Raw genomic sequence first — 25,707 nt, 5'->3', positions numbered from 1 at the left:
ACAAAGAAGGCAGTGGTACAGACGGCAGCGAGGAAACATCCAAAAATCATCCTAATGGTCCCTGAGTGCCAGGAGAGCAGGCGGGCAGCAGGCCGCCACTGAGGCCAGATGCCATCCTGCCCATGACACCAGCGCTGGTTCGGACAAAGGCTGGAGGTATTCCAGTGGGTCGGAGCAGACAACTGCCCTCACCGGCCAGAGCGTCTGATTCTCCACGACGTTCAGAGCGTCGTCAGTCGGACGCAGCAGAGAGCCCTTCCTCCCAATCTCCCCTCTGCTCTATCACATTTATCCTTTCTCCTCCAAATCCTGTTTGGCAATCGCCTTGTCCAAGAGTAATTTCCAGTTGAGCCCTGCCAAACCCTGGTCTCCCCATTCCCACTAACACCTCTTCGGCTCCCAGCCATCACTCAGTCATGTGTCCCTGTGCCAGATGAAGCTTCAAGTGTGTGTTCTCCCTCTTGTCTGTGTCTAGAAAGGGGCAGGAATAGGGCCAGTGTTTCCTATTTCCTCCTTCCTTAAAGTTTCCTCCAGCTGCAGTTTCCAAGACGTGAGGCAGGGCATTCGGGACAGGGAGAGTGGCCTATAGACGCCTGGGACTTCCCTGGGCAGCAGGAGGGCTAATGCTGGAATCTCAGGCAGACTCTGGACAAGGGCTTGGCCAACGTGTCGACCTCCGGGCCAAAAGACTGGATGGAGAGGGCGGGCAAGCTGCTCCAGCACCTGGTGGCTTTCCCCACGTTGCTCCTAACCCAACCCAGGCTGGGCAGGTTCAGACAAAAACCTACTCTCTCCAGCCCACAGCGTCGACTGCAACCCCTGACTTCCAGTACCTAACAATATGAGTATCAGGTTGAACCATACGAAATTACCTTTTTTTTTTTTTCAGGGACTACTGATTAGAGATGAAATTGACTTTTGTAGGTCAAAAGTGGTTGCATATTGGCCATTTCATATGGTTTAATCTAAGAACTCTTCTATGTTCCCTAGAAGATAGTAAACTTTCTTAAGTCCTGGACTTCTCTATCTATAGCCAATATTTCTTAGTTTCCAGCTTAGGACATAGCAGAATTATGGCCTTGGAAGGTATTGAGTAAATACTTCCCAAGTAGCGTTCCAGGCAGATGGAGGTGGCAGTCCAAAGGCAGATCTTTTTTGGTTACTTTTCTTTTGGCCATCCTGGATAGAAGGATGGAACTTAGCTGCAGGTTGTGCTACATGGTGCCAGGCTCTGTGATAAAAGAGTTTTGTTTGGGCATTGAGAGTTTTACCCCTTTGTCTTCCATAGAAGAGGAAGGTCTTGAATTAGAAATGTCTGTATGTCCAAACTCGGTTTCAGTGTAGGAGATGAAGGTCCAGAGATACCACTTGCCTCACTCAAGGTCACACAGCAGCCAAGAGCCCAGGCCACCACTTTTCTGACTCCCAGTCCCGTGCTCTTCTGGCAGGCCCGGCAGCCCACGAGAACAAACTCCTCCCTGTCTGCCCCTGCCAACTTCCCGGCTCCCCTGCTTTCAGGCTCCCCAGCCCAGACAGAGGGGAATTGACGACAGGATCAACAGTCCTCTCCTACATGAAAAGAGCCCTGAGTCATAGCAGGCCTGGCCCCAGGGTTTCCAGGGAGAAAAGAGAGAAAAAAAGCCATCCTGGAAACGCGATCTCTCTCCAGAGCCCCGTCCAGACTGGGGGGCAGGTGGGGGGCAGCGTGGTGATTGGGTCACTGACAGTGCAGCCAAGTACGCTGTCCCTGCCGAGGGGGCACCTAGAAAGCCTTGCTCCGCTCAGACAGCAAGGCTCAGGGCAGGGACAGCCCAGTTCTCTCAGAATCAGCTCATTAGAGAATCCTAATGGACGCGGAAGGCTGGTGAGCCACACAACCTCTGTGCTGCTGGTGAACTCCTCCTCCTACAACCTGAGACCCCTTCCTCAAAAGGTAGCGGGGTAGGTTCCGGAAGCCCTCAGTCCCTGGGCTTCCTCAGCCGGCCCCGTGGTGAGAGAATGCCTGTTGTCCTGCCTCCCATCGTCCCCATCCCGTCCCCACCCACGGTGGCCCAGCTGCTCCTACCTGGAAGGACAGGCCTGGTGTGGCAGCAGTGACAGTGGGAAGGAGACTCTCTAAGGGAAGTCACCGTGTCAGGAAGGTCCCTCTGTGTGCTCGTGAGGACTCTCAGCACTCCTGACCTTAGAAAAGATGCTCCTTTTGGTCAGAGTTTGGGAAATGGGTGAGAGGAGTCCAGGAATCTAGGGGTGCTTTCTGGTGTTGACTTCTCTCACTGTCTTAGTATTTTGAAAAATTTCAAACCTGAAACATTGAAAAAAAATAGTACAACAAGCAACTACAGACCCTTCATTTAGGTTCACTGATTGTTAATACTTTTCGATGTATACATACTCATACACACATTTTTTTTGTTGAACCATTTGAAAATAACTTGCAGACACTTTGCCTCTAAATACTTTTGCATAATCTCTAAGAATAAGGATATTTTCCTACAAAGCCACATTTGCATTTATCACACCTAAAAATTACATATCATTTAATATATATATTTAAAATTACCCAATTGTCCCAGAGTATCTTTTATAGTCTTTTTTTTTTTGACCCAGGATCCAATTAAAGTTTATGCATTGCATTTGGCTATAATGTCTCTTTAGTTTCTTCTACTCTAGACTGGTTTCCACCTCCCTGTCATTCTCCCTACAACACACAATTTTTTTTTTTTGCTAATCTCTGTATCATTCCAATTTTAGTATATGTGCTGCTGAAGCGAGCACAACATACAATTTTTATGTTTTTTTATGACATTCATTTTTTCAAAGAGTCTCAGTCACTTGTCACTTACAGTGGTTCACATTCTGGATTCCTCCCTCATCTCCTCTTAATTAGATTCAGGATAAACATTTTTGACAAGAGCGCAGGAGGCATGGCTACACATCTTACTGCAGCCTGAGGAAGCTCCTACATCAAAGAGTCTCGCCCACTGCTGATGTTGGAATACCTGGTTAAGGTGGCACGTGCTGGATTTCTCCATCGTAAAGACAGACTTTTCCTTTTGTAAAGGGTTTGCATCTGTGAGGTGATACACTGGGCTACAGACTGAATGTTTCTGTCTCCCCCAAATGCATATATAGAAGCCTAAATCCCAACATGATGGCATTAGGAGGTGGGGCCTTTGGGAGGTAATTAGGTCATGAGGATGGAACCCTCATAAATAGGATTAGTGTCCTTATAGAAGACACCAGAGAGATGTCCCCCTTTCTGCCAAGTGAGGATACAATAAAAAAAACAGCTGGTCATCTGCAAACCAGGAAGAGTGCCCTCCTCAGACATTGAATCTGCTGGCACCTTGACATTGAACTTCCAACCTCCAGAACCTTGAGAAATAAATTTCTGTTGTTTAAGCCACCCAGTCTATGGTGGTCTGTTGTAGCAGCCTGAACTAAAATACGGTAAGACCAACCTTTTAGCCAATGGTTTAGCATGCATTAGATGCTAGCTTGAATCAGCTATTACACTGGGGGCTGCAAACTGGTTGATTGAAAGTTCTGATGATGTTGGTCAAAGGGTACAAAGATCAGTTGGACAGAAGGAACAAGTTTTTGAAATCTATTGCATGGCAACTACAGGTAATAATAACATAATGCATATTTCAAAACAGGCAAGAGAGTAGACTTAAAATTTTCCCCTCACCAAAAAGAAGATAAATATGTGAGGTGATGGATATGATGATTAGCTTGACTTAATTATTCCATCATGTATATATATCAAAATATCACATTGTAACCCATAAACATACACAATTATTATTGTTCAATTAAAAATAAAATAAAAATTAAATTTAAAGAAAAGATCTGCCATTACTTCTACATTTTGTTAGTTGGCATTTCTTGGTTTTTTTTTTTTCTTGAGACACAGTCTTGCTCTGTCGCCTGGGCTAGAGTGCAGTGGTGTCATCATAGCTCACTATAACCTCGAACTCCTGGGCTCAAGTGATCCTCCTGCCTCGGACTCCTGAGTAGCTGGACTACAGATGCGCACCACTATGCCTGGCTAATATTTTTATTTTTAGTGGAGACGGGGTCTTGCTCTTGCTCAGTCTGGTCTCGAACTCCTGACTTCAAGCAGGTCCTCCCACCTCGGCCTCCCAGAGTGCTAGGATTATAGGCGTGAGCCACCATGCCTGGCCTTAATTGGTATTTCTGTTAAGAGTTTTCCCTCCCTGCTCCTCTTCCCCTCTGTTAACTGTCAGAATGGACTCAAGGAATCTTTTATCTTCAGTGCGTTACAATCCATAACTGTTATCCTTTTTGATGCTCAATGTGTCCCACATTTGCCTGGAGGGAGCCCCTCAAAGCCAGCTCCTATGTCCTTTGACATGAGTGTGCTCTAGCTTTCTGGCACGACATGGTTCACTTGTACTTCCCAGTCCCAGACTTGGAGCCAGCCATTTCTCCAAGGAGCACTGGTTTCTTATAGTGGAAAAGTGATAATTAAAAATAAAAATCCAGGTATAGGTGTGTTTACCTGGGTAGCATTGCTTCTAGAGACTTTTGGTGGACAGACCTACAAGATATACAAAAAGGCCACAGGGTTGGTGGGGCGCGGTGGCTCACACCTGTAATCCTAGGTCTCTGGGAGGCCGAGGCCGGAGGATAGCTGGAGCTTATGGTCTCAATATCAGCCTAAGCAACAGTGAGACCCCATCTCTTCCAAAGATAAAAAAGAAAAACGAAAAGACAAAAAATACTGTTCATGGAGGCTAAAAAGTAAGAACACTAATAAATAGAAAAAAAAAAAAAAGAAAATAACAAGTATGAACATAAAGAAAAAAAAATAAAAAGTACACAAAGACCACAGAGTTCTTCCTCCCCTTCCCCCATTTCATACTGATACCTTTTTCCATAGCGAGACCCTAATTTCCAGAAATGTCAACATAGTTACTCATTGATCTATCCTACAATAAACAAAATGGTTTCCAATTTATGACACCAATACCACAACCAACAGCATGACAACAATGTAAAGTGCAAGAATTCTTTTTTTCCTTAGAATATAAATTCTACTGAGGATATAGAATCAGAATATTAAGCTTAAAAATTATTAAATACTTGAATGCATTCTTTCCTTTGTAATCAAATTGATACTTGTTTAGTTACTGTTTCTGTTGTGCTTGGCTTTAATTTTTGAATATGTAAAATATTTACATGGTACAAAAATTAAAACTGTCTAAAAAGGTATAACCAGAAAAGTCTCACTCCCATCCCTATCTCCTCTACCCTGCTCCCACCCACCCCCTATAAGCAAGCATGTTAATGGATTTCTCATTTATCCTTTCTCTGAGTGTGTGTTTGCAAAAAACATTCATATTTCTCCTGCTTTCTCAGCTCAAAGGGGGCATACTATCCACACTCTTCTACATCTTGCTTTTGTCACTTAATAACATATCCTAGAAATCACGTATTGGTTCATAGGGCTTCTACTCCTTTTTCTTTTTCTGGCTGCCCAGCACTCTGCTGTGTGGCTGTACCATTGTTCATTCAACCAGTCTCTTAAGAATGGGCATTTGGAGAGTTTCCAGTGATTTCCTATTACAAATATGCCTTACAGAATCACCTTGTGCATATATCTTTGTGAATGAGCATCTTCTGGATAAATTCCTAGAAGTAGGAATGCTGGGGAAATGTGTATGTAGTTTTGTTAGATGTTGCTAACTCCCCTTCCATGGGGGTTGTATTGGTTTGCACTCCTGGCATTGATTTTACAACCTAGGTAGACCTTGCTCTTCCATTTCCAGTTCATCTTCCCTGAATTGTCCCAGAGATTTGTGTAGGAAACTTGGGAAACTAGGGCAGAGAGAAGTGATGAGGCCGAAGACCTCGGCCAGAGAGGAGCCACAGTGAAGGGAGGTGGAGGGGGGCCCTTGCCCCTGACACGTATGTTCTCATCCCCTTTTCTCTCCTGTGGCCTCTCCACTACCCCTCCCCAAGCAGACTGTCTCCCAGCAGCCTCTTCCCTGACCGGGAGCCCTTGGCTCTGCTTCTACCCAGATCCTGCCTGGTTTTCCTCAACCCAAGTTCACGTGGGCTGAATAGAGAGGACTGGCTGAAGGTGGAGGCAGAAGTGGAAGGTCCCTGTCATTTGTTTTAACATGCACAGAGGAAATAAGTCAGTGGAACAAGAGTGGCTCAAACAAAGAAAAGAGGAAAGAAGAGACAAAGAGCAATGCTGGGAGAGGAAGCCAAGCATAGGACAGTCCACACAGGCCCTCTGGACTCAGCCCTATTCCTGTGACCTGCAGAAAACGGGAAATGAGTGGAGAGAGGCTGTCATCCCGACTGACTAGCCCGAGGCCTTGCCTTCCTCATCCCTCCTTCCCTCTCGCTCCTACCTGCCAAATACCAACCAGGGATGACAGGGGTCAGCCTAGGAAGAGAGCCCAGTTTGAGGGGCACCCTGGGGACACAGAATTCAGACGGCCTGAAGAATCCCCCAGGATGGACAGTTAGGCTCAGGGAGGGGCATTCTCCTTCAAGGTCAAACCACACACCTGGGGCAATCTACTCCAAGCCGAACAGTTTCTTAGGGTCTTGAGGACCAAGAATGAACATCTCCCTTTCCTCCTTTCAAAGCTTAGTAGGTCTGGAATGTTCTATGCTAGATGGGCAAGGCTGATCCATGTCTTTGGGTGCTGGGTCCGAGGCCAGAAGCATTGAAAAAAGAGAAAAGGGCCCACAGAGGTTACTAAGAATAAGGCAGCAGAATGCTGGCATTGCTGGCAGGTGGCAGCTGTGTCCTGCTGGCTGAGCAGCCCCAGGACCTCTTCCTCTCAGGACCCTCCAATCAGTGGGGGTGGGAAGAGTAAACCCCCTATATCCTTGTCCAGGGACCTCCATCCCCCACGAACCACCTTACTTCCTCCAGCGCCCATACCTGGGGCAAATTCTAACTGCTTTACTTCCCACCCCTAACTGGGTCCTCCCAGGTTGACTTCAGACAGACAGAAGCCACAACAATCTGACAAATCTGACTCAGCCACCCCTCCCACCTCACTGTGGGAGCAGGCTGCCCACTGTGCGGAGGGAAACCGAGGCCAGGGGGCAAGTTAGGAACCCGCAGGGTTGAGTCTGCTTCCCATGCGCCCCCCAACTGCCCTTCCTTCTCTCAGAGAGCGCTGACCACGTGCTCTAGTGTCTCGGGCGCTGTGCTAGGCACCGGGGGTGCACGCCGGGGACGAGCTGTGCTACTTCGACTTGACCTTGAATCCTGAGACACGGAGGTGGTAAACAGAAGGGACGGGGCCGCGAGGCGCAGGCCCCGGCCCCCCAGCTCTGAGCCGTTCTCCTCGGAGTTCGCAGACCGCGGCCGAGACGGGAGGGTGGAGCCGAGCCTCGGGAGAGGCTGCCGGGCGGGGCCCAGAGGGCGCGGAGAGCAGAGGGGCCCGAGGGTGCGCTGCAGTCCCTCCAGCCCAGGAGCCCCCTGGGGGGGTGCTGCGGCTTCGGGGTGCAGATCCCCACTCCGGGCGCACCCCGACTCAAGGCCGCGGGAGCAGGCGCCCCGAGTGCGGTGCGCGCTAAACAGGGACCTGCTCCTCATGGGGAAGCCCTCCCCAAGCCAGAAGCTACCCCTAGTCAGGAGGGCTGGCTGCAGGGCTGGTGGCATTACCGACCCGCACAGCAGGAGGCCACGGGCGGGGGGGGCGGCGCATGATTTAGGGGTTATCCCTCAGCAAGATGGTGGCAGGAGGATGGGGCTTCAGAGGAAGAGCAAACAAATGGGTTCCCCTCCCCCCTCCAGAACAAGGGCATTTATCCTGTCTTGGGGCTTCGGCCCACAGGGGAAGGCCTCATTCCCTTCTCCATCAGAATGTAAGTAGGGAAGAGCTATCTTGCCTTGGGGTGCAGTCAGATGGATCAGAACACCTCAAAATGAAAATTGATTCCTCTTGCTTCCCCCGCCCCCACTTAGGCTCTCCTCCTCCAGTCTCTCCAGTCTCTCAGCTGCAGCCTTTCCCACCGCCCCAGCCAGACCAGCTGGGGCTCCCGGCAGGTGTTTCTCCCCCCAGCCTGGCTCGCACAGCTTCAGGTCTAAGACCCACCTCGCAGAGCACCTTCACCAAGCTGCCACCAGCCCTCCCAGCCCCAGAGCCTGCTCCCCAAGCCACCCCCCTCAGCTCCCCGGCGGCACCCAGCCCAAGTCACAGCCTCTTCTGGCCCTCCACCTCCAAAAACCTTCCCTACCCAGCCCCTCTCCTCTGTCTAGGCCAGGCCCAGCCTGCAATGACCCTGGCCTCCTCCCTTCCTTCCAGGTAGAGGCCCCAGGGCAGCCGAAGGGTCGCCAGATGGCAAGAGCTGGGAGAAGGGGCTGCTCCGGGGAGGGGCTCAAGGAAGGAGGGGGAGGATCTCAAGACTCCCTGCCAGACACCCCAGCCAAGGGAGGAGGTAGCTCAATAGAAGGGGATTTTGTTTCCTCTCCCTCCCCGCCTTCCTTTGCCCTCCCCCCAGGGGCCTCAGTGGAGCCCGTTTCTTCATTTCACATTCCCCCTACCCAGCCAGCAGGCACCGGCATCACGCCTGCAAGTTATTGTAAGTCCGGCAGGAATGCCAGGAGGGAGGTGCCTCTGGCCCGCAGAGTGCCCACTCCTCGCCCATGCTGGGGCAGGCCACTCTGCGCCCTCCACACCCCGAAGAAGAGGGACGGTACCCTCAGGGAGGTGGAGGAGTGTATGTGGCTGGACTGGCCTCGGGGAGTGATGCCAGTGGCCCCATCTACCAAGAGTGAGCCAAGTATGTGAGTGTATGTGAGTGTGAGTGTGTGTGTGTGTGTGTGTGTGTGAAGGAAGAGCAGGAAAGGCAATCCCAGCCTTGATTTCCAGCTCTTCAGCCAGCCAATGCAGCAACCCAAGACGCTCGGGGACCCTCCCCAGCACGCCAGCGGCCCATACCCAGCCGCCGGACACTCCCCAGCCCCCCAATCTTCAGGCTTGAAACCGAAAACTTTTCAACTTCACCCCCTTCTCCTTCCTCCCCTTTGGGACCAGCGATGTGTGGGCCGGTGCCCTCAGACACTCATACAGTTGGTTCTGGACGCTCACACTCAAACAACAGCGGTACGAGGGAACTCCCAGCTTTTTCCACTGCTAATTATAGACGTGAAAGTCTGAGGATGTTTTGCAAGCAGCAGAGAGAAACTGCTGAGGTTTCTCTGCAAATCCAAAGAAATTTAATTTGCGTGCTCTCCTTTCTCAACCCCCTCCTCCCCCAGTGTGCCCCTCTCCTGGTCCCGAGGCAGCCCCTCCTTTCTGCTAAAGATTTTTTACTTGGTTCTTTTTTTTTTTTTTTTTCCATCTCTCTTTTGGGCTTTTGAGAAAGGGAACAGACGCGGAAAATATTTTTGCAACAGTTTTCCATTCTGCCTCTCATTCCCAAGCCAAGGGGGAGGGGGAGGGCAGGAACGGATGGGGGGAGGCGAGGAATAAATGTTTTTTTTCCAAGAGCTCAATTTTGGTGTGAAAAAGACAGTCCCTCCATTTCCCTACCTCATGGCCCAGGAATGACACAAACTAGGAAAAGAAAAACAAATCACTTGTGTGATCATATGGTTTCTCAGGGCTGAAAACAGGAAAGAAATACAGTATCTGACAAATCTGTGCACACACACACATACACACACATAATACATCCTCCAAAGCCAGGTGCATGAAATATGCTAGGAAGAGGAGATTCGGGGAGTTTTAAAAGCCATGGAGAGGAAAGAAAGAAACAAAGTTTGCAAATCACGAGTCAATTCATTCTCTGCAAGCCTACCTCTCTTTCTAGCAAAGATCCAGGTTTCTCCAAGCGGGACTCTCCCTCCGGGTTTCCATGGATGGGGACAGGGTGGGGTGACCACCCACCGGTCTCCCCAGTGTGGCAACCGAGCTAGAGACGCTGGCGTCGCGCTCCTGCCTTTGCAGCTACGGCGGGGAGTGGGCTGGGTCTCCGCCCCAGCGCTTCCAGCGGGAAGGACCTCTCGGGTCCCGGCAGAGGAGGGTGCGGGGGAGCTGGGCGGGAGTCTCCGATCCTGCCCTCTTCGGAGGGATGGTTCCCCAGGAAGTTCGTGCCTCCCCCCCGGCCCCCGGCTTTGAACGGTCTCAACAGCAGAGCTTTCTTGAGAAAATGCTTGTCATGGCAACAGCTCCAGCCAACTCGGGCCAGACTCCTGCTCGCCAGCTCTCCCCGCGCGGGGCGGGCGGGAAGGGGGAGGGGCGCGCGGGGACGGGGGCGGGACTCGGCGCGGGGCCAGACCGCGACTCTGCTGTTAAGGTGGCCCGGCTCGCAGCCGCCCGCTTCCTGGTGCGCCTTAAGGGGGAATGGGGCAGGGAAAGCGAGGAATCCTCTCTCCTCTCCGCTTTCCTCCCGGCTTTCCTCCCGCCCTTGCTCTCACTGGTCGGAAAGAAAGCCGAGGGGGGTGGGAGTGGCTGGGGGTGGCGGTATTCAACCGTCGCTGGGTGCAGGGGAAAAAAGGAAGCTTCTGCAGGCGGTTGGCTTCCTGCACCTCCTAACAGGCCTAGCCACCTCTTACTCACTTAGACCCAGGACCCAGAAACCCAAGTGTCTGTGGGCATTTGTTTCGTCCCCTCCCGCCCTCCTACCCCTGTCTGAATAGGGGGCTCGGAGAAGAGGGGGAAATGACTGGTATAAACCGCCCCCCCACGCACACACTCTTCCGCACCACATTTCGCACGCAGCCCGCATGTTGCTCCCGCTTGCGCTGTACCCGCCAGAGGCACATGCACAGTGCATGAGGACAGCTGCCTACTTTTGGGCCCTAGTATGTGTGGGTTGTGGTACCAAACGCTTTGCATATATCATGTCTAATCCTCCTGGCAATCTTGAAAGGTACTTATTAAATCATCCTCGTTTCACGGTTGCGGAAATTGAGGATTGAATGACTCGCCCAAGGTTCCACGTCTGGTTAATGACAGAGCCAGGATTCAAGGCCAGATGGGACTGACTGCCCATGCGCTTTCTTGTACTTGTATCATACTCACGTTTCCATCTTAATGTGGACACACTCGGACATCCATGCACACTTGTACACAGCCTGTAAACTATTAATCACGCCCCTGTACCCACATACCCACCAGCATTGTGCAACAGTGCCACCCATAGATTTTGCATAGAACTTTATGGCTTTCAAGTGCAAACATGCGCCATCAGCTGGTTCACACGCTGACGTATCTTCATTGACTGATACATTCCCACACCTACCTCAACAGAACACACTCGCTCATTTTTATATGCTTATGGAGGGCAGGGTGACATACATCTCACAGGGTACAGCTGTAAGCTATGCTGCGAGGAAGGTGACTGGCCACTACTTCCCATCCTTCTTCACAGGGGTTTGGGAAAAGGCCTCTTTGATAATACCATCCTAACCCAACACCTCACACCACACCTGTCCTTCTTTGTGGCCCTCCCTGTCCCAAGACACAGGGCCACGTGCACATGGAGAAACAGAGTTGAGAGTAAGACCCAGGGGTCTGGTTTCCCTCCATCCATGAGCACCCTTCCCAATTTCCTAATGTTGAGGTCCTTTCTTCACTCTCTTTATTTTCCTACCCTACTATTTCTCAACAACTCATCCACATCCTATTTCCGAACGAGGGAAAGTTAGACAAAAGTAAAGGAATTTTCGAGAGTGTTTTGGCTGGGCTCAGAACTCAGAGCTCCTCAGTGTGGTGCTGTAGGTTCCCATCTGTGCTGGGAACCCAGTCCCAAGTAAGCCCCTGCCTGCGCTTGTGCCTCTCCTCTCCAGCCCAGCCTAGCTAGGGAGGGCTGCAGGGGTGGGGGGAGGTTTTAGGGTCACCCTCTATGGAAAACTATCCATGGATTATTTCCTAAGCACTTCTTTCTCCCTAGGGATTGAAGGTCTCACCCTCAAGGCACTTAAAGGACACCAAAAGTGACCTTTGTTCTCATTTGCTCCCTACCCCTCTCCCAACTCCTCTGGTCCTTTCCACCTCCCCAGGGCATTTCAGGGATAGAAGTGGTACCTTGTTAGATTTTGGTAGGTCCTAGCAAAATGTCAGATTCAGGAGCCCACATCACTTGCTGGGGAAGAAATGGGGAAGGAAAGGAAAGGAATCAATGGAACAGAGCTTCAGATTTAATGGCCTGTCAGGCTCCTTGCTGGATGGGAACAACTTGACATTTAGCGCCCAATGAGTGTCAGTTGCATCTTTATCATGAGCAAGCCAGTCTCTGAAATGGCTCTTTAAATGTATTAAAGTATATTTTCAGCTCATCTGCGGTGGCTGTGTGTGGAAGCATTGCCTAACTGTTCAGTAAACTTGTCTTGGGGGAATTACAATTTAGACCAGATGTATGGGCCCATTAAGGAAGAAGTCTGCTTTGGCTGACTGGCCTGTGGGGGCTGGGAAGTGATGCCCCTTCACAGCTGATTATTGTTTGAAAGGTAAGCTCTTCATCAAAAACTCCCTGGATTCCAGGGAGACAGGCTGTGCAGGAGAGGTGCTGTCAAAAGAGGCCCTGATGGCTGTCCCACCTCTGGCGGGCTGGGATTCATGGGCAGGCAGGATTGTGACTTCTAAGGTGGCTGTAGGTCCTCCCTTCTCTCAGAGCAGTGCTCCCCCTTGGCTGGCTGAGTGGTTGTGGGATGAGAGAAGAGGAATCCCCCTTATACTTCATTGCCACCCCCATGCCCCTGCAGACAGGAGGTGGTCAATGTGGCTCCAGGGGGACAGTGGCATGATCTCTGGAGCTGAGCTGGCCACTGTGACAACCTGTTTTCTGGAAACCCAGAAGCCTCGGTGCCTTGTTTCCTCCAGCAGCAGGTTTGAGGTCTAGAACGGGTAAAAATAAATCTATCCATAAAAATAACCACAAGATGTGGGAAAATGGAGTTGGCCCCCCTGGGGCAAGAGGGAGGACATTGCTGCTGGCATAGGAAGTTCATGGTAGGCTGTTCTGCAGGTTGTGCTCAGCCTCTGCGCCTCCCTCTTCTCCCTGGCCTCCTGCTGACCTTACAGCTTCCCTAGCCTTGCTCCCCTTAGCCAGGTGTCATGGCCTCCCCAGAGCAGGTCAGTCTCTGCAGGGCTTACATCGCTGTGGACCCTGTCCCCCACCCCACTTGAAGAAAATGCAATCAGCACTCTCTGCCTTAAGTGTTTAACAGAGTATGTTCGTATGCCTCTTGACAGCTCCACCTTGACTTCCCCAAATCCCCCTCATCTCCCTTGAACGCAAATGGCATCACTCCCTATTTGGGTGTCTACTGTTTTTGTCTTGTCTAGAACAGCAACCATCCTCCCTGCGCCCACCAGTCCTTTAAGATGTTCTTGCTCCTCACTGGCAAGATGGAAACTTTCGTTTTATTACAGGTCCTACCCCCTCCTGACCCAAGCTGAGCCAATTACATCCTTTCTTGGGATTTTTAAACTTAAAATCAAAGACAAAACAAAGCTTGGTTCTGGCAGTGAACACTGCGAGCACAGTGAGGAGAGAGGCTCTGGAAGTTTTGGGGGCCGTGTTCCCTGGCACGGGGGAGAAGCCCCACTAGGAAAGTACCCGGCTCACATGCAGAGAGGGGCAGAGAGAAAGCTAAGGCGTGAGCGCTGGCAGCATTGGAGTCAGCTGTGCCGCACGTCCTACTGTCCCCGAGCCTTTCCTACACCAGTTCCATGACTCATGGTGCATGCCTACGCTAGAGGAAACTGGGTTTTTTGGTCACTTGTACGAAGTAATATAGAAATGCAATATAGAGAGTAATATCAAGAGTCCGCTTGCTCAAGGCTTCTTGGGCGTGGCTCCGGGTAAATTGAAAGATTAAAAAAAAAAAAGAAGAAAGTAATCTAGATGCCCATTGAGCTAGTACCTAGGATTTAGGTAGACTCATTTCAGTGCATTTTATTCATTCAATAGGTGTTACTGAATGAATACCTACTATTCAATTCAGGACACATTTACTGAATGTCTACTGTTTCTTTTTTTTTAACCTATATTTTATTTTTTTTAAAATTTGAGATGGGGACTCGCTGTTGCTCAGGCTGGTCTCGAACTCCTGAGCTCAAATGATCCACCTGCCTCGGCCTCCCAGAGTGCTAGGATTACAGGCATGAGCCACCGTGCCTGGCCAGTTATAGTCATTGTTTTTAACGTATTTATTGAGTGCTTCCTATGTGCTAGGTAGTACTTTTTTATTTTAATTTTATATATATATATATTTTAAGACTAGTCAAGTGCCATGGTGAGAAGGGGAAAGAGTAGAACAAGGAGATCCATCTGTAACTGACCGTGAACAATCAGGTGGGACAACTCACTACCTTGGGAACAGCCATAGGTAGTACATGTTAAAAGATGAAATATTAAAATACTTCTTTGGAAATTCCAGGGACTGATTACTTTGGATAAGAATATTAGAAGGCTCTAGGAAGGAGAAAATATTTGGAAGTACCTAAAAATCTTTGAAGAACAAGCTGTGAACTGTTTCGGGGGAGGGCAGGGGTGGAGTGGGGTAGGGAGGGGAAGGATGGAAGGCAGGTGTGCAGGTAGAAAGAACAGAGCAGAAAGGCTGGGGAGGTGGTTTGGGTCCCGTCTGTGGAGGGCCCTGAGTGGCCTCAGTGGGTCCGTGCTCGGCCAGCTGGCTGTGACGCAGTGTGTAGGGGAGATTGGAAGCCGAGAGACAGTGGGAGGGATCATCTAGGCGCAGCATAATGCTGGGCAAGGTTATAGAACACAGTCATATATAACATAGTCCCTGCCTTCCAGAAGCCTCTGAGCTAGTGTGGAGACACATAGAGCTGATAACAACAGAATGAAGTACATGATTAAGTCTAAAACTTGGATCCCCGTGAAAAACCCAATGAAAGCGTAACAAAAGGGAAGCTGAAGGGACAGCCTGGAGCCTTTGAGGAAGGCTTCTTGGGGTTGGCGGGACTGCCTCTGGACTCTGAATTTCTTCCCAGTGTCTTTGTTTCCACTGTCCTGCAGAGCAGGCCTGGTGGCAGCTGAAGGCAGGGCACTTATCCAAGGAACATCTGCCTCCAAGCCGTTTGTCTGATCTTATCATGCATAACCCAGGGCAAAGGTTCTGATGGGGAAGAAACAGGATCTGGGGAGACAGCTTGGGAAACGAATTTAGCTGCAGGTTGGCCCCAAAGGCTGGATGAGCTCCAGCTGGGGGCTGGGGTAAGAACTCTAGGCAGAGATACCAAGGCAGAAGTCCGTGGACTTGGCCCAGGCCCCTGGGAACCCAGATGGCCGGGGCTGACCCTCCAGGACATTCTCATCTACAATCAAAACAAGTGATTCTCAAATCCAGAGTGAGGACCGCTTCAGGAATCAGGCAGGGAGGACTCTGCTCAAGGAAGACAATAATGATGTCAGCATGGGGGATCTAAGGAAGACAAGGATGGACACTTCTGGCTGTACTCATATGAGCAATAAGCAAATAGCAGCTGCTATCTCAGCAGCAATAACAACAGCAAGCTGGGCCTATTTCTCTGCTGCGGGAACCTTGCTGGGCCGTCCACCAGGAGGCCTGACTCCCAGCTCACCCCTTGCTGAGCGTGGGTGGTCATCACCGACAAGCAGCAGTTCCATGTTTCCCACTTCCTGGGATTCCTGTGGAGAGGACTGGATGGAAGCACCTTTACTGAGATCATTAGAGAGTGTGTCTGAAGCGGCAAGGGTGGATGCAGAATTAAATCAAAGGACACGGTCTCAGAGGACCACCTAGTCACTGCATCGCAGAGGTCTTTAGGGCTCAACTTTTGCTTCTTGGTTTTTTTGTTCTTTGTGTATTGCTGGCTTCATGCTCTGATTCTGGCAATAACGAGGGTTAGTGGGGGTGCCAAGAGTTCCATTTTACTCTGCAGTCTTGGGCAGAGGTCCTGCAGGAGGAAGGTGAAGCCAGGCAGGGGGACCATGTGTTCACAGGAAGAACCCGTGTGCTGGGCTCTGTGCTCCTGGAGGGACCGGACTGTCTATTCCTCATCTTTGTGTCCCGGTGACTAGCACATCCAAGACAATCTGGTGCCTCCTGTTAAATGAGGGCGTGCGGAGTTTGACATGGGAAAACCCGAAATGGAGGAGGTGAAGGTCAGAAGCATCTTTTTGATTCAGGGCCTTTGATGAGATGCAGAATTAGTTTGACTTACTTGGGAGCATATTTTTCTGTCCTAATTTCATGCTGGTTCAATAGTTTTGGAAGCTGCAGTGTTTTGGCTTTAATTTCACTTTGAACTCATTAGGTGTTTGTTTGTTGTTGTTTTTTTAACTGAAGTTTGGTTCACGATTTGTTTTTCTAACAAAATATTTGTCTCTCATTTGTTTCAGGGTACAGCAAATTAGTGCCATTTAAAAATAGTTTTTGGTTAATGGTTGTGCTTGATAGAGGAAGTGAGTGTGGAGTGAAGGGAACAAGCGATGATTTTTAAATTTAATTTTGAATCCTAATTAGAGTGTCAGCTTTGCCCTAAGTACTCATTAAGTTTTAAAAGAAGATCAAAGGACACTCAATTGGAAGGATATTTCCCGGCCCCATGCTAGACAGGAAGAGTTTACAGCCTGTCCCATCTCAGATTCTCCCCCTTCCAGAGCCTTTAATAGTTCTGTGTTTGTACAGCACTTGCAGTTCACAATGTGCTTTCTCTACATGGCATATTTACTTTGATCCCTGTAATAGTCCCATATGGTAGGAAGAATAGGGCATGAGTTATTATTCCCATTTTTTAGTTGGGGGAAACTGAGGCTCAGAAAGGTTGACTAAATTGTTTGGTATCACACATTTCATGGCAGGAATATGACAGAAATCCTCTGACTGCTGGCCCAAGGCTAGTACCCTGGCCTTGAGCTGACAGGCTTTCTCACCCTCCCTGCCCCAGGCCAGTTCTTCAGGCTTCAGGATCCATAGACTTGGGGAGTGCTGGGGAGAGCGGCTGGGAGGGGCTGCTGGGGAAGCCGGTGGCAGTGGAACTTGTTTGCATTCCAGGAACTGAATTTCAGCCTTTCTGGTTCTCTGACATTGGAGCCTGGATTCCAGAAATTCCCCTTCCCTTCGCTTCTCACCTCGGGGAAACCTGGAGTGGAATTTGCTTTTTAGGGGAGGCTCAGGCTGGATCTAGCCACCCTCAGTCTCTCCGTTATCTGAGCAGCCCCTGGCCCGTCTTTGCAACCCCTTCCAAACACACGGTGAACCCAAGGCTTCCTCGGCTCAGCTTGTGCACTTGCCTTCCAGCCACTCGGCCAACTAACATTGAGCCCTACTATGTGCTCAACAAGGAACGAGCCACTTTACTTGCATTTATCGCCTTTCACTTTCAAAGTCCTGAGAAGCAGGGGTCATTACGCCAATTCCATGAGAAATGAACCCCAGAGAGGACTGATGACAGTAAGAGAGAGAGTGGTGCCCAGACAGACCCAACCCTGGGGCAGGGGGAAGGAGAGGTCTTAAATGTCTGTCCCACTCAGTCTAACAGCTTCCAGAAGGCAGGAAGGAGGATGGCGGGCATGCCTGTGCCCACTGCGGAGGCTCTTAGTCAATGGTGGGCGGGGAGGAGGGAAGAGGATAACTACTCTTTGTATCTAACCCGGGGAGTGGCAGGCTGGGGAGAGGGGGAGCATGGTAATGGGGGCAGGCCCAAAAGTGAACAGAAGGGTCAGGAGAGCTGCAGTGGGTGAATGTTTAAAAAATTGCTCACCACCCAACACCTGTCTGCCCCGCCCCGCTCTGTTCCTGACTCTGGAGGAGGGGGCCCCTCACCAGTGTTCTCGGGGAGCCACTCAGTCCGTGCCCCTGCCTGCAAGCAGCGCTGCGGATGGCTCAACAAATAGGGAATCCTCCGAGGAGACTCTGCAGCCGCCTTGGGTCACGCACTCGACTCTGGTCTATTAGAAGCGAGCAATGCTTCCGCAGGTCTACCTTAGTCCTTACTGCAGGTTCTCTTGGGGCACCCCCAGAAACAAAAAGACTGAGTAGCCTTTTAAGGCTTTTGCTGAGTCTTCCCCAGCACCCCACTCCAGACTGACGTTTGTGGCCCAAGCTCTACCTTAGCGGTCCCTTTTGCTGCTGGAACTGAGTGAGAGGTGCCTGCCGGACCCAAGGCAGAGGTGGGGAGGGATTGCTGCAGTCTGGCTTCATCTGCTCTCTTAGTGTCTTCTGGGATTTGGTGGTTGGTGGTGGGGAGAAGGTTTGTAGGCAGGAAAGGCTCATCCTGTTGTGTTTTGTAGAGGGGTGTGGCTTGTCTGCTAGTGGCCACGATGTTCATTTTTGGTTTGCTGAGGGGCTTTTGCAAATGCCTAATTTCTCTAGTCCCCCATAGGTTCCCTGTATCTGTGGCATCGGAGGACGGATGCAATGAGGTGCCTTTCCCATGGCCGTGTGAAACCTGGATGATTGATTCAAGGGGATGGCTAAGGGCAGCACCTTGAGCCAAGATCCTTGGGTAAGTCAGAAGTATAGAGGTACATTCCGAAATGGTGGGCTCCTCTGACAAGCGGGGACCTCCAGAGGTCATGTGGTTCTCCCCTTCCACACTCCAGGTAGGAGTGCTCTTGCTACTCCCCGAACAGCAGCTAGTTCTGGATCAAGACAGATTCCAGGAAAAGACGATGCCATAGCTTTGCGGGGACACACTCTTTCCCCGTGGGCCACTCCCGATGTCTCTGTGAGGCCCAGGCCTCCATTCCCACACTTTCCATGGATCATGGAGGCTGCAGCAACCCCTGTGGTCCATCGTGACCGGATCACCTGTCTCAGGACCATAAGGTGCCATTCACCACCAGAGGTCATTGTGCCCAAGCTGTAATTGCGGGCATCGAGCTGTAACTTCTGCCTGGTAATTACCCAAGTGAAGTTGGCATGGTGATACCGTGATATCATCTCCATGCAATAATCAGCCCCGTAATATCCAACTCATTGTGCTTCTTGCGTGACAAAGGCTGAGGAATTGCAGTCACAAAATAACTGGCTCAGATCCACTTGGGCAGCAGTCCCTTGAGACTCAGTTCACATGTCAGCTCCCCTGAGAAGTCTCCCTGAGTCTCCTCTCCAAAACCCAGGTTAGGAGCCCTTCAGGGCTTCCAACTTGTTTAGAATTAACCTCTGTTAAGTGCTTGCTGTGTACTGTGATGCCTGTCTGTTGTTGTGCCTCGTGGCCACTAGACTCCAGACTCCTGGAGGGCAAAGGCATCTTACTCATTTTTGTATTTCCAGTGGCTGGCAGGGTCCTTCCCTGGCATAACAGGTGCCTAATAGTGGTTACAGCAAGAACGAGAGACTGAACACCTGAATGAACATAAAGTGCTATTGGTGCTTGGGAGTCAGCGTTTGTCACAGGAAAGAATATTCTAAATAACTAATAGCATTTCAGAGGCTGGCAGGCCAAGAACCTGTTACCTGGAGGTCTTTGAGAAGGAGCAACATGCCATCTGCCTGGTGTGGGCTAACCTTGGGTTCTGCAAGACCTGGGGACAAGGCTGTGGGTCTTTGACTCCCTTGGAAGCCACAGACACCAAGCAAGGGAGTAAAGAGGAGGGTCAATGACTTTCCCTCTAGGAACGCACCCTCTTCCCTCCCCCGTTTCTGAGGTGCCTGTGACATGATAAATGTTGAAATGCTCTTAAACCTTTGAGATAGGAAGTCTTGGCGGAGTATATACCCACCATTGATCATACACGTCCAAAGTGTCGGGTACTGTGCTAAAGGTTTTAGTTACGCTATTGTATTTGAACCTCATCACACCTCGAGGGGTACTATTATTGTCATTTTATAGATGAGGAAACTGACGGTCAGAGAGGTTCAGTAACTTACTCAAGGTCACACAGCTGGTGTGTAGCACTACTCGGTTTCAAACCTAGTTTCCTCACTCTAAAGCCCATATATTCTCTTCCAAAGACTCCGCTGTTGGAGTCCGTGGTTCCTGGAGCTCTGGCTTTCCTCCGGCCCTCCCTGCTTCTTCCGCTTGCCCTCTCTGGTACTTAACATTGGGTCAGCTGTTTAGAGTTCACAAAATAGTTTATTATTGGCTCTGGCATCGTGGTGGGTAAGCTCAGCCCCAGCGAGCCGAGAGCTCGGTCTGCAGCAGGCAGAGCTGGCGGCACGGGCGGCCTCACCCACCAGCCGCCACAGCCACGGTTTCTGTCCCCTCTCTCGGGTTTCCGTTCCTTCCGTCCCAGCCCAGGGATATTTCTCTCATCTTCCCGTCACACCAGAATCAAAACCTTCTCTGTCCAGCACCAAGGTTGCCTCAGCCTTCACCACCACAGTCTCAACCCCAAACCATCAGATCTCCTGAAGGAGGAAAACCAGAATTTTCAAGTAGTTTCTTTTTTTGTCCTTTTTAAATTTTTTAAAATTTTGATATTTTGGGCGGTCTTCCCATGAGGACTGGAAAAACTGCTAGACAAATCGTAAAAGAGCTGTAACTCTTCAAGTAATTTCTGCTTCTTTTGGACACCCAGGAGAGATGACTGTTTTTGGCTAAACAGTCTTCTTTTTTTAAACGTTATTTTAAAAGTTTTAGAATCGATATATAGTAGTTGTATATATTTTGGGGGCACACGTGATATTTTGATACCTGTATACAACGTGTAATGATCAAATCAGGGTCACTGAGACATCCGTCACCACAAACATTTATCTTTTCTTTGTGTTGGGGTCATTATGATTCTTCTCTTTAAGATATTTTGAAATAGACAATAAATTATTAACTATAATTTCCCCGCTGTGCTATTGAATAGTAGAACTTATTCCTTCTGTCTACCTGTATCTGCGTTTTTCTTGAACTCACAGTTTTCCCCTAATGCTTTGTGGATAGTTCAATGCACGGACTTCATGCCAGGCTCTGTTTGGAGACTGGGAGACAGAGGTGGATAAGACTGAGCTCTGGTTCTCAGAGAGCCAAGAATTTGTCAGAAAATTTTCATGGCAGGCTAAGCAAAGTGGCTCACACTGGGGGTGCCTCCTCACCCCGAGTTCACCATCCCACAAAACTCTAGCCCACACTTCAGAATGAGTAGCAATGATACCACACAGAGTGGTGGGGAAAATTGAGTAGCTTTTAAACCAAAATTTTATTTGCTTTCAGCTTAACTTCTCTGAATTTGGTATCATTTCTTCTGATATTTCTTTCTCATTTCAGCACTTCAGAAGCATAACTACAGCCTGCAGCGTGTCTGCATGTGTGCACATATACCAGGTTGACAGAGTGAGAAAACTGGGGTTGAACCAAATGCAGTAGCAACTTGCTGTGGACCAAGTCCTTCCCTCTGATAGAAGCTCCAGGGGCTCCTTCCCACTCAGACCTTTCTAGACTATAGTCTGTGCTTAGAGATCTTGTCTGGTTATAGGCATTGTTTTTTACTCCTTTAATTTCTTAATTTATAGACCCTTTTTGACACTGCCAGGTAATCCCAGCACTTTGAGAGGCTGAGGTGGGAGGATGGCCTCAGGCCAGGAGTTTGAGATGAGCCTGAGCAACGGGCAGGCACGGTGGTGCCAGGTGCACACCCACAGTCCAAGCCACTTGGGGGGCTGAGGTAGGAGAATTGATTGAGCTCAGGGGTTTGAGGCTGCAGTGAGCTATGATTGTGCCACTGCACTCTGCACTCCAGTCTGGGTGACGGAGAGAGATCGTATCTCTTTAAAAAAAAAAAGGAGAAAATTAAAAAAGAAGTTCTTCATGACATCCATCTATTTGAGTGTTCGCCTAACCCCGACATGCTTTAGTGGTTGATTCGGTGCCGCTGATTCAAGATGGGCTCCGCGGTGGTCATTTGCAGTCTAGTCTGCATCTGGTAGCAGCACTCTGATTTTTAGGAAAAACCACTGCTCTCTCATGCTAAGAATGTGCAGTTTGGGAGCAGTTGACTCCACCCCTGGCCCCAGGAATGTCCACATAACTCAAACCAGGCAATGAGACTCAGTTCTGGGTCTTTGGTTGAAACTGCCACCAGTAGGATTGAAACTAGTGGGGTACACACCTGGAGCTGCGGGGCCGCCCTGCCAACACCTGCCTGAGAGTGGAGTCAACGCGGAGGAAAGTCTAGCGATGAGTTGAGGAGAAATCAGTCCTGACCACATCCTGTGAACTCCGGGCCTGATACATACATGAATTTTGCTCAAGCCAGTTACAGTTGGGTTTCTCTTAATTGCAATGCAAAAGTCTTGACTAATATTAGACCCAAGGCCCATGTTCATTAAAAGAAAAAAAGGTGCCTCTTCCCACTAGCTCAGGGAAAAGAAATGAATTTCTCTTCCTCCCCATATCTCCTGTTATACATTGACCCTTGTTTTTTAACTTCCAGACATGATTGTCCTGAGAGTGCTGTGCAGGGGAGGCCCTGGAGGGACCCGTGGCAAAAGCAATGTGCCTTAAGGGCCCTCAGTCGGGGTGACCCCAGGCTGCAGCTTGTCTCGGGAACAGCCCTGAGGGTGTTAGTTCCCCAGCGTGGGTGAGGGAGTGGCTGTTGGTTGCTGGGTTGGTCTCATGGGCAATTGACATCCTCCCAAGAAGAAGCTGTCCAGCCCTGTGCTTCTTGAGACTGAGGTAACTACCCTTTTTGCCTCAAAACTCTGGGATACTTGGGGGCCTTGCTCCTGTCCTTTTTTATGCAAAGCCCCCCACCATGCAGGGAACCAGTGGGGTGTGTGTGTGAGATTTAACCCACAAGAGCAAAGGGGCCTGGAATTCAGCAGGTATTGGTATCGAATCTAAAGGTCACACTTCAGATAGGTCAGGCCATTAGGGGATTTCTCTACTTACAAGATACTGAGAATTACCTTAGACAACAGAATCCTACTTTTAGGGTGTATTGCAGATCAATTTGTCAGTCACTCCTTCTATTTGTTCCCTTCCTTTGTCTTCCCTAGTTCCCACACCCATCTTGGCTTCTGGCCAGCTCCAGGTTTGTTTTTTTTTTAATAGGTTAAATTTTACCATTCCAAAAGAGAGACAGCTCCAGTTTTTTGAATTACCACTGAGAGAAGCAAGGCTTGCACGAATTACCTCCTCAGTATTCTTCCCTCTGGCTTCCTCCTCTTTATCTGCAGATTCTGAACCTAGGATGAGAGGAAGAACATCCTAACCAGGCGTTTCCCTGCAGGAGGGAGGCTGAAGACTATCCCAACCCAGGGCCTGCTAGGCTCTTTTGTCCCCTCTGAGAGCCCTTAACAGTCAGAGGAGGGACCATGCAGTTCAGGCCCTGGCTTGGCTCCCCGAGGTGCCTCCCCGAGGCTGGACGTGACCTTGCCTGGGGCCCTTCTGCACTTCAACGGCTCTGTGATGACCAACGCCCTCACGGATTCCAGAGAGTCGGCTGCCCCGTGGGTTGTGGCTGCGACGCCCTGTTAGGCTGACTAGATGCACAGCACCACCTGCTTCTGCATTCGCATTCGAACTCGCACAGAGACACTTGTGTTCTCGTGGATTCTATTCCTAGCCCGACTGAGGTTTGCCCCAGTCCCAGCCTCCAGCTGCATCTGCGTTGGTGTCTGAGTCTGGGTCCACCTGGTTATTTCCCTTCCAGAAGGCCCCAGCCACCTTGAACTGGATCACTGTCACATTAAACAGCAAGGTAAAGGAGGAAAAACTTCGGGGCCCCTGTGCAGGGCACTTGCCTTAGGTGTGGCTGTGGTGATGGGAGTCTCAGTCACCCCAGCTCGTCTCAGGCCTGATTGGCCAGTGGCACAGAGCAGCAGGGGTGGCCCGGGCTCTGAGAGCCTCTGCAGCCTGGACTCTAAGCCCCCAGCCCATCAGCCTAATGCTCGAACTAAGCTAAGCTCATTCATTCATTCAGAACATAAGCAGCGTTAGCATCAGGTACGTATGGGGCTTTGTACTAGCTGCAGGAAGAGTTATGAAAATGCTATGGTGGAGTTGGGAGTAAAAACTTACACCCATGAAGAATTAACCAGCAACATAATAAAACAAGACACGAATGACATGAGAATGTCCCAGAATGGTCTGTGGTTTGCTGTGGAGTGGATCAGAGAGAAGTACTGTGGGTACTCAGAGGGGGTGAGGTGACTGGGGGCTGGCATTGTCAGGGAGTGTCCTTTGGGAGTTGATAGAAGTCTTGAAGGTTTCAAGGATCTAAACCAGGCAGGTCTGGCCTCCCAGGGAATGGCTGGAACCGAGGCAGCGAGGCCTCAGCTTCTGGGCTTCAGTCCCCCGAAGGATATAGAAATTGAAGCCGAGGGTTCCTGTTGGGGGCCATGGAAGATGAGAGAGAGTGGGACCCTTCTTTCAACAACTTTGGGGAAAATCAAGAATTTGGCTATCGAAATAATAAATGCCATTTATTGCTGAAGTCCTTTATACAGATTAGGTTATTTAATCCTAAAACCACCCTATGAAATAAGCACTGTTATTATTTCCCCATTTTTAAAGATAAGGAAGCTGAGACTCAGAGAGCTGAAGTCCCCAGAGCTATGTCAGGATTTGAACCTGCGTGTTGTCAAAATACTTGCTTTTTTCACCAGGCCACGCTGCCCACCCCACCCAACCCCACCCCATGCCGTCTTTCCTGTGGGTCCTGGTGACTCAGACTCTTTCTTGGCAGACCTTGTGGTTTTCAGACATTGAGGTTTTTGATAACTGGGTGGATGAGGTCATCCTGTTGTTGTTGTTGCCTCTGCTCTTTGGCCGCACCCGCCGGCCCCCCACACCCACTGGCCCCCAGTTGCTGGTGCCGGAGCAGGAGCTCTGAAGCTAATGTTGGTCTTTTCTTTTCTTTTTTTGGTTTTATAGTGTGTTTGCAAGGACAATGGGTGGTTCCACAGGGGGCGAGCCAAGCCCATTTAAATTACACGCTCAATGTTTTCTAACAAACACTGGTTCTCATGTACCAAGGGCAGTTCTTATCTCAGGACGAGCTTTCTGTCTTCTCAGTGCTCCCCACACTCACCGTACTTGGGGCAGGCTTATCTCCCCTTTTTGTTCCGAGCCTTAAGCCTGATGTGTCAGCAGCCTGATCCTCCATGCCACAGTCGTCACCTTTCCTGGGTGCCCTCCTGGTCCCTGTGAGTGTGACACGTTGGTTGTCAGTGTCAGGCTCCCGGAATTCCCAGGGTGGATGCGCCATGAGGCTCACGCCGTGCCTGCTGCTGGAGGAGATTGTCGTGGGAAGTAAGACTGAGGGAAAGAGCAGAGGAAAAGGGGAAGTGCAAATGTGTACTGAGTCATTTCTAGAAGCTTGGCACAGTGCCTCATATATCTAGTCCTGTGTCACTTAAAGATGGGGAGATGCTCTGAGAAATGCATCCTGGGCGATTTTGTCATTGTGCAAACATCACAGGGCGTGCTCATACAGACCTCGATGGGACAGCCTTCTGCACACCCAGCCTATATGGTGCGGCCTCTTCTCCCAGGCTGCAAACCTGTGCACCGTGTTACTGTCTGAACGCCGTTGGCAACTGTAACACAATGGTAAATATTGGTACATCTAGACATAGACATATCTAAACACAGAAAAGGTACAGTAAAAATATGGTATTAGAATCTTATGTGACCACTGTCATATATGCAATCTGTTGTTGACTAAAATGCTGTTATGCCTGCGTGACAGTATTTTAAAGTTTAATCACAGCAACATAATAGCAGCGCTGTTTGCTGCATTTTGCAGTTGAGAAAACCGATGCTCAGAGAGGTTTAAGTAATCTGCCCATCGAGGGCAGGGCTGGGATTGGCACCAGGTCAACTTGGG

At 50.0% G+C, this 25,707-nt stretch overlaps 1 protein-coding gene, 1 long non-coding RNA gene and 1 other non-coding gene across 5 annotated transcripts in view; all 3 read right to left on the bottom strand.

Moving 5' to 3' along the window:
* ATP2B4 (ATPase plasma membrane Ca2+ transporting 4) overlaps positions 1-10,223 on the bottom strand; it is a 91,767-nt gene extending 81,544 nt beyond the window's left edge. For all 3 annotated transcript variants that reach the window (XM_045536339.1, XM_045536340.1, XM_045536338.1), the window contains exon 1: positions 9,805-10,223. The gene's annotated coding sequence lies outside the window, so the exon portion shown is untranslated. The remainder of the gene's footprint in view (positions 1-9,804) is intronic.
* A 9,859-nt stretch (positions 10,224-20,082) lies between these two features.
* Positions 20,083-25,237, bottom strand: LOC123626988. The gene is made up of 3 exons (XR_006731093.1): positions 24,910-25,237; positions 23,010-23,062; positions 20,083-20,293 (listed from the first exon to the last, which is right to left on the bottom strand). It is a non-coding gene; the product is annotated as an uncharacterized LOC123626988 (long non-coding RNA).
* On the bottom strand, positions 20,372-20,432 carry LOC123627173. The gene has a single exon (XR_006731175.1). It is a non-coding gene; the product is annotated as a U7 small nuclear RNA (small nuclear RNA).
* Positions 25,238-25,707: the final 470 nt, after the last annotated feature.

Source organism: Lemur catta, chromosome 23, assembly GCF_020740605.2.
Source record: "Lemur catta isolate mLemCat1 chromosome 23, mLemCat1.pri, whole genome shotgun sequence".
Classification (NCBI taxonomy): domain Eukaryota; kingdom Metazoa; phylum Chordata; class Mammalia; order Primates; family Lemuridae; genus Lemur; species Lemur catta.
This window is presented reverse-complemented; position numbering and strand designations above follow the sequence as displayed.